This window comes from Microtus ochrogaster, chromosome 4 (assembly GCF_000317375.1).
Source record: "Microtus ochrogaster isolate Prairie Vole_2 chromosome 4, MicOch1.0, whole genome shotgun sequence".
In the NCBI taxonomy this organism is placed as follows: domain Eukaryota; kingdom Metazoa; phylum Chordata; class Mammalia; order Rodentia; family Cricetidae; genus Microtus; species Microtus ochrogaster.
The window spans coordinates 76,803,452-76,812,388 of NC_022011.1; the positions used below are offsets into that span (position 1 = coordinate 76,803,452).

At 46.3% G+C, this 8,937-nt stretch overlaps 1 protein-coding gene across 1 annotated transcript in view; it reads right to left on the reverse strand.

Annotated features, from left to right (window-relative positions):
* Galnt3 (polypeptide N-acetylgalactosaminyltransferase 3) overlaps positions 1–8,274 on the reverse strand; it is a 35,915-nt gene extending 27,641 nt beyond the window's left edge. The window contains exon 1 of the mRNA XM_005346497.2: positions 7,984–8,274. The gene's annotated coding sequence lies outside the window, so the exon portion shown is untranslated. The remainder of the gene's footprint in view (positions 1–7,983) is intronic.
* Between the last annotated feature and the right edge of the window lie 663 nt (positions 8,275–8,937).

An 8,937-nucleotide genomic window follows, 5' to 3' on the forward strand; every position in this document is an offset into this window, starting at 1 on the left:
ATGAACACAGTGTCCGTGTAATTATTTCGGGTAGAGCTAGCCATGTGGGCGGCCGGGTGCCGGGACGCAGCCCGCCGCTCCTATTTCTACACAGGCCCAATTAGCAATGGCTTCAAGCAGGACAAGAAGACAAGAGAGAAGGTACCAATAATCTAATGTTTAGATTACATAAAACTAAAGAGGTCTTGGCATATAAAGAAGTCAGACTCCAATTAATATATGGAAAAATCAGGCAGGCTATTTTCCTTAAATTAGTTAGGTACTAACAAAGTGTTAAAATCACTCTCTAAGCTAGCCACAGGACACACACCGGAAGTCTCAACTATTTGGAGGCTGACGGATAACTTATGTTGGGAGCATTTGAGACCAACCTGGCCAACTACAGACCAGACCTGATTACACCTCATTTAAAAAATAAATAAATTTAAATTACACCTAACTTAAAATATAAAGACCGATACCCAGCTGAGGGTGGAGGTACACATTGGCAGGCAGAGCGCTGGGAAGCGGGAGGCAAGAGAGTCCATCCTGGACCGCACAGCGAGTGCTAGGCCAAGCGGGGGATCATATATGAGACCATGCTTCAAACACCAAACAAAACCACCTCAATGGACCTGGGTGGATGTGTAGTGAGCAGTATCTACATAACCATAATAAATAAACATCAAACCGCAAACGAAGACCCGAGACTTCGATGCGGAGGAAGGAAAAGCAGAGGTGGACGTGTGAGTGGAGGAGATACTTACCTGCCATAATGAGAAGACCGCAGACAGTGCCAAACCCTGACCTGGGACACAGCACTGTCTGTGTATCATTCCGAGGGAGAACACTAAAGAGGCATCTAAAGAGGGGGTGTGGGGGGGGGGGTCGGGTGACTGGATGCCTGACTGGACGCCGTCACCGTGGTGACTCATTTAGTAATCACACTTCACTTTCTTTGCTCACACATAAGGTAGATGGAAGCCCTGAGTTAGAATCCGACTTCCATGGCTGTGTCTCAGTTCTCAGAGCTAAGAATGAACCGTCTAGATGGCAGTGAATGCGCTAGCCTCTCGGTTTTTCCCCCTTTCAATAAAGGAATGGAGAAAAACAGCATATACTTCACAAGCTGCTGTGGAAATTTAATGAGTTCATACATGGATCTAAGAGCAAGGGAAGGATAAAAAGACAAGATCTCCTGAGGAAATTGGGAGCATGGAGACCATGGGGGAGGGTTGGAGGGGAGAGGAGAGGAAGGGAGGGGAGCAGAGAAAAATGTAGAGCTCAATAAAATAAAGAAAAAAAAAGAGCTTCTAATCAATTTCTTACATCAGTAGATGATACATATAATGTTTGTATGTCGTATCCATGAGTGCAAGCAGTTGTGCCCAGTGTTCACAAGTCTTATTATTTTCTTAGAATAGATTTCTAAAGGTGGATTTTTTTTTGTCTATAGATACAATCAATTTAAGGCTAAAAAAAATTTCTAGGTTGGAAAAAAATTTAATGAGTTACATGTAGATTGCTGAAAGTATGTTGGACAAATGAGCAACAGTAAGGAAAGATCAGAAATTACTAAGGTGATAAACATGAATTAGTACCTGATAAAAAATATAATGGCGGTTAGTAATTGAAAACATAGTTCAACCTGTGGGGTAAACATTAAAGCTGACCACCCTCTTCTGGGAGGAAATTCATTATGAAGGTTGATACACAGCCGAGTACCAAGTAGCTCGTTATTTCTTTAGGCTAACATTTAGTGTGTGATTGGAAGGGAGGGGAGTGCAAATTCCAGAGAGAGACAAATTCCGGCTATAGTTAGAGGTAAAAATGAAGAAGCTCAGATTGGAACTGAGTATTAGCTGACAGGCCCAAAGGGAGGGAGGTGCTTGTTACAGGCAGAAAGAATCACACGTGGCAATGACTTAGAGGCAAGAAGAACCTGGCAGTAGAAGAGGGGTTGCCAGAGAAGCAGGCAGGAGGGGGCGGGGTGGCAGCAGCTGAGTCATGCCCAGACTTTAGGCCACATTAAAGGGTTTGTCTTACCCTAAGGGCGTGGAAGGGCTTTGGCAAAGGGTCACTGTGGCCAACTATTTTGAAAAACTCTCATTCTGGATGCAGTGTGAAGAACAAACCAGAAAGAAGTCAGAAGTAGTTTGGAAAGGCTGGCCATCTGGCCATTGCAAAAGTCCAGGTAAGGGATGATGAAGGCCTTAATGGGCCTGGAGAAAAAAGGGAGTAGATTTGGAAAATGTGCATTTAAAAGATAGAATGAAGAGAGTTTGGTCATGATAGAAATTTTAAAGGAAAACACCCAATATCAAGGCCCCCTTTCTTTACTTTCTGTCTCCACACTCTACGTTTGGTTTAGCCTAACCACTCTATACCCAGGTAAAACCTGCCCTCGTACACTGTCTCACCAGGGGTAACGTCCTCGATTGGGAAGTGTTTATAAACAAAAGCGGCATGGTCCTGCAACCACAAAGTTCACTTTTCACTTTTGATAATCGAATCTTTGCATACAGAGTCCCCAAATAACAGAATTCAAAGGAATGAGATGGGCATAATAGCCACCGAAGTTAAAAAGGCAAGTTCCGTGAAAGGCTTCTCTCATACTGCTGGTCATTTCCTAATACCCCCTCCCCCCGAGTGCTCTACCACTATGCCACCCTCCCGGCCACGTCAATTCACTGCTTCATACTCCAGGCTTGGCTTGCAGAAAATGGCTGCACGTTTCGCAAACCATCCAAACGATGTTTGTGCCCGCGCACACAAGCAGGTGCAGAAGCAGACCCACCAAGAACCTCCAATCTGCTGAGACCTGAGAGCTACAGAAAACTTGAGATGCGCTCTGCTCAGAGAAGAAAGTAGTCCCAGTTTATGATCTTCATTTGTTTTGAATCATCGTCTCAGGGGTTCTGCCGAGGGTGGATTTGAGGACGGCAAGAGGACACACTAAGATTCAGATAGGAAGTAAGTATAGTAGTAGCCTAGACAAGAGCTGTTAACTCCCTGCTAAAGGGGAGAAGCAGGGGAGGAGTCTTAGTGGTGAGAAACCAGTAACACGTTGGGCAGACTGAGTGAGCGGATGGTCGCTGTGCTAGTCTGAGATGGCAACAACAAAGTACTCTGCGCCAGTTCATTGATAAACAAAACTAACTGCCCACATTCTAGGAAGTTCAAGGTTGAGGCCCTAGCAGACCAATGCACAGAGAAGGACTATTCCCACGGATGACACACTTGTCCTAGGTGCATCTGCTTAGGTGAATTGCCAAAAGTTGACAACATTCCAGCTCTCCTAGCCCCAGTGAAGGCGCAACCCTCACGACCCAATCACCTTCTAAAGGCCCGGGTCTTGTTTTGAGGTGGCTCTAAACTACGCAGCCTTGGCCAGCCTGTAGCTTGCCAGGTAAGACAGCCTGGCCTGAAACTCATCTGCCTGTCTGTGCTCCAAGGGTACCAGGACTAAACGTGTATACCACCATAGCTGGCAGCTCTCATATCTTAACCCCAACGCACACGGAATTAGATGTCTACCTATGTATTTTGGAGGGGCACAAACCCTCATATGCTAATTACTGTGGGGGGGCCTGTTAGACATAGTTAAAAACAACTCTGTATTTGTGGTCTGATTCTCAGATGACACCATAGGTCCGTTGTCTATTACTCTCAATCTCTAGAGCCGGATGTGTTTCAACATCAGAAGGTTTTGGAAAGTTAGGACAGTGACATGGTTCAGAAACCTAACGTAATGCTGCTCCTCATCACAGCCGAGGGCAGTACTATCTAATCAAAGCCAGCACTATTTCTGCAGCAAGATCCATCCTACTAGTGGCGTACATGGCAGTTTGGCAGTTTCCTAACAGTTCACTTGCTCAAGTTTGGCTAACAAATGAGTCACACGATTTTTTGTGGGTAAGACGACATGACAAGATTTCTAACACCTATAGATGGACTACAGGAAGTGAAACTTTTTTTTTTTTTTGCTTGTGATGTGATGTCGGCCCTGTCTACACATGTGTAATCTCCAGTGATTAGGATGATAAATTAGAGACACCCAGCAGGCCATCATACAGATGAGCAAATTAGTTGACACAGTTTGAAACTCAAACAAGGATAAGAAAAACGTTACAGAATTACAAGCCCAATTCAGAGAATGACTCAGGAAGGCTTCTGTCTAGTTATCAGTAGCCACTAATGACCCAGGATTCTGAGTCTTACATTGCCTGTGTTTTACCAGAAATTAAAGTACTTTGGTCTCCGGCCATTGCTGGAACTGATTAAATTCAATGTTGTCATCAACAGTACATTAATTATGCTAAAATCACCCAAATTATATAATACTAATTATACTGTATTAACCAGATGCAAAAATGGATAGGTAACAGAAAACACTCCTTTGATCAGCTTTTAGACTAATAACTCATTTGTTTATTCCAAATGTATTACTATGCTCTGTGGACCAGAGAAATGAATGCATCTGGTATTAGCCATTCCCCAAATATAAATGCAGAAATATTTTCTTCAGGAGAAGAGCTATTTCCACCAAGAATACGACGGTGGGGTAAAGTTAAGAGTGTCTTTGAAAACATTAATTATCCCCAACCAGACTTCCCAGGACTATATTCCTACAAATCACTTAGGGATCTAACCTTGTTTTGTGTGTGTGTGTGATTGTTTTTGTTTTTGTTTTAATATGAGGTCTCAAGCTATGTAGCTCTGGCTGGTCTGGAACTCACTATGTAGACTAGATTAGCCTCAAACATAGCTCTGTCTCCCGAGTGCTATATTTATCCTGGTCTTAATCTAACTTACTGATTTATTACAATTTATTTCTTTATCTTTATGTGTATAGGTGCTTTGCCTGAGTATATGTGTGCAGTGCCCACAGAGGCCAGAAGGGGGCGTTAGGTCCCTTGTAATTGCTGTAAGTTTGTTGTGAATGGCCATCACAGTGCTAGGAACTGGATGTTTTCTTGACGAGCAGACAGTGCTCTGACCTGTTGAGCCATACCTCCAGCCCTTGAGTCTGATTTCTGAATCTAGTCTTTTATGGAGAGGAAGTGAGCCCTGTAATTCATCTCTTATACCTGTTTCACAATAAATGTTAAAATATTAACAGAATATATATATATATATGTAATATATATATAAAATAGTAAATTAGACTATGCATTCCATAGTAAATATTTTTCACAATCCCTAAGTCTAACTCAGTCATAAAACTTATAATAAAATTAGCACCAGGGGTGGAAGAATGACAGAATTACTTTTCTCAAACTTTCACTTGACAATTGTTACTATCAAAATGTCCTCACAAAGCATTTCTAGCCCCCCCATGTCTACATACACCACAGCAGGGGAACCCATTTAAAGTATAATAATGTACAATGAGATTCTGTGTAGCCCCTGATGTCTGAGAGGTTATCCAGTGTCGATATGCTAGAGCTTCAAACTCTCCATTAAAAAAAGAGCGCAATATGATTTAATAAACTCTGTGTGTGTGTGTGTGTGTGTGTGTGAGAGAGAGAGAGAGAGAGAGAGAGAGAGAGAACCTTTAGAACAATGAGCCTTAACACATAATCAGAGGACACTTTTAACATTACAAGGTACCATCCATTAGTTGACATGAAATCAATCTAGTATATTAATGCATTTTTTTAAAAAAAAAAGCATCTGTGTCGCAAGGCTAGATATTGTTTTGTGAAACTCATTTCTTGTATGTACATACACCCTTGCCAATGTGTTGAGTTGAAACAGAATATTTCAAATTAGAGAACTGTGGGTTTAAAAAAATGTTTTTGCAGCACTGGTATTAAGGAAGTGTGCTTGAAACCAAACGTCTAGATTATTGCAAGCACAGGGAAGACATTGGGTCTATGCCTTATAAAATACGGTTCCAGCCAATATAATAAAAGATCAGAACTGGCTAATATTGTCCAAACTGGCTCAAAAAAATAACAGTGTCTCTGAAATACCAAAACAGGATTAAAAATTCCAGCCCATATGGCCCCATTAACATACACGTGAAATTCTCAGCCAGGGGAACACATGCCGGCCTCCCGGAGACTCCGCAGAGCAAGGTGGAGAAGAGAGGAAATTGGAGCTGGACCCAGGACAATGGACCTCCCTATCATTATGAAGCCCTTACAGGCTGCATGAGAGAGAAGATCAGCATCTTGTGATGAGTGATACAAAAGTCACCATAACAGGGCCACCGCTAGCACTTGCAGCATGACAGTTAGGACACCCCTCGGGGCTCCTGCTTGTCAATTGGGATGGCTTGACTGGACAACCAAGACAAGAAGGGAAGACCAAGAACGTTCTTAAGGCTTCATGAGCTTAGGGGAGGAAATCATCCCCCCCCCCCAATACTTTACAGACAGAAACTAAGGCTGCATTGTTATTGCAACTAACAAAAACATGCTACATTTCCCCCCCTAAAATCAGAGTCAAGATAGTCTGATAAAACCTGCCCAAGAGCCAGTGAAAACTCATAGTGTTCAAAGAGCACTTAGCACATCAGTTTCTCACTATGGAGACAAGACCTTCTTAAAGGTAGGTGAGGCTCTTGAAAAGCCTTGCTTGAATTAACTATTATGTGCTGCTATGATGTTTTTTTTTTAAAGATTTAATTGCACCTCATAAAAAAGTCCATCTGTATAGCCTAAAGCATTTTAAGTTAAGCATACAATCTAAATATATATTTTAAAAATTAGTAAAGGCAGAACTAAACACATCTAGGGAATGGAATTACTATTTATTATTAATTTTTTTCTTTGAAAAATATGTTGGTTAAAAATGTATGAAAAATGCTTGGTAGTAATATATTGCCCAGAATGTTTCAACTAACCTGCATGTTAGGTTCAGATAATGGTGAAGGTTAAAAAGAAATAATTATAGGGTTCGGCCTTGAACTTAGATGCCTAAGAAACAAACTCTAAAGTTAGTTGGTTAGACTACAGATTTTTCTCACAACACAGAAACTCTGAAGCGCAAATGTAACTTTCTGGATTTTGACAAAGGATTCAAACTCAGATGTTCATTATGTAGTGTAACTTCAACGACAAGTCATCTTAGTAACATGTTCCTTAAAAAAAAATCAGAAAAAGAGGGAAGGGGTAACTTGATTCAGTTCCCAAAACAGAAGGAAGGAATTAAGTCTATGGTAAGAGCAGTTTTAACCTTAATTTTTAGGCTTCCGAAAATCCTAATTAGGTAGACAGGAATTTGGGCTTGGCACTCCCAGGTTCAGACGTGGCAGGATGCTGAAACAAAGTTTTTTTTTTTTTTTTTTTTGAACCTTTGAGTCATATGTCACAGGCACACCAGATCCGAGATACACTGGTCCTTAAGTCAACAGGTCCTCTAAGAGGAGGGTGTGCAGCTGGTGAACCGCAGCTCTATTTCCTCCTGCCACGAAGACCTGGACTCTGCCACCTTCAACCGGAAAGTGGGCGCAGCTCTGGCTCCGGGAGTGCACCCGGAAAGTACAGAGCGCGAATGCCCGCGTCCTGACCACCGAGCGCCTTCCAAACCATTCGGAAAGCTTCGAGATGGCTCGGAGTTGCCGCGGTTTCCAGTCTGGGACTGTCTGGGGGTTAGCGGGGAAAGTTGCCCGGCACAGCCACAATCCTCCCCGTCGTGGGTTTGGCCCCACTAGGTACCCGGGAGGGGGCAGGCAACCTGCTAACCCAAGTTGGCGAGCCTTGCCCAGCGCCTCCGCCGGAGATCCGCCTTCCCGAGGACCAGCCCGGGGTCAGAGGGACTTTCGGTCCGGGTAGAGCACTCGGGCTGGAGCTTTGCCTCCGGGGCTGCCGAGGGGCATCGGCGGGTGACAGGAGTGACCCGTGTCCCTGCCGGCCTCTCCCGCTCCCGAAGGGGGGCAACTGAAACCCGCTCTCGAGACCGGGTCCAACCGGCCGCGGGCAGCTTCGGGGGGCCGTCCCGCAGCCTGTCCCTCTCCCGGATCGCGGGGTCCCCGCCGGCTCCGAGCCGGCTTACCTGGCAGGTGGGCAGGGCAGGCGGCGGGAAGCGGTGGCGGCCGGGGGCGCTGCCCGCCGGCCCGGTGCCAAGTGCAGGTGGCGGCGCGGGCGACTCTGGTGGCTGGGACTCGCGTGGGCCGTTCGGTTCAACTCCTCCGCCGCCGCCGCTTCCTGCCTGCCCGCCGGGCCTCCCGCGTTGCCAGGCGAGGCGGCGGCCAAGGCTCCTCTTCCTCTGCGAGTCTCCCAGGTGAGCTCCCGCCGGCGACGTCGGCAGGGGCGAGGCCGGATCCCGCGCCTGCGCGCCAGCCCCGCGCCCCGCCCAGGTCCTACCTGAGCGCTCCAGGTGAGCGGCGGGCGAGGCTGCCGGGCGCGCGCCCCGCAACTCCTCCACAGCCCGCGCGCCTCCTGCCCAGCCCCGCCGCGTTCGGCTCTGCGCGGCCCCGCGCCGCGGCCACCCGGTACCCGGAGCCCACAGACGGGGGTGGGGGGGGCTGGGGAGAACCTTGCGAAATCTGAGCCGCACTTCCCCCCGCCCTTTACGCTGCTCCCCTGCTTCTCCGCGTGGTCCAAAGCCAGGGATGCGGAGGGGACCACGATGGGACCGCGTGGCTTCCTCACGGGGCCCGGCCGCTTATCACCAGTTAGATCGGTGAGCTTCCTCCCCTGGTAGCCTTGATTTCATCACTCCACTCACTTGAGCGCAGCTAGTGGTTTCCGTTTCTGGCCGCGGGCGCTAGGGTAGGGATGCCTCACGTCCCAAGGAGGCGCCTCCCCTCTTCCAAAGTAGAGCTTCTAGTATTTGGTCAAGTTTAGCTGATTTGAGGTGCACCACCAAATCCCTTCGTAAGTTGCTGTCTGTTGCAAGGCGAGCCCAATATCCACAGGAGAGGCATAGCAGCGCCCTTGGGAGAATCCCTCTGCCAGGGTTTTGGAACGAGAGTTTGTGGTTTCCTGGAGAGGGATTGTTTTTATT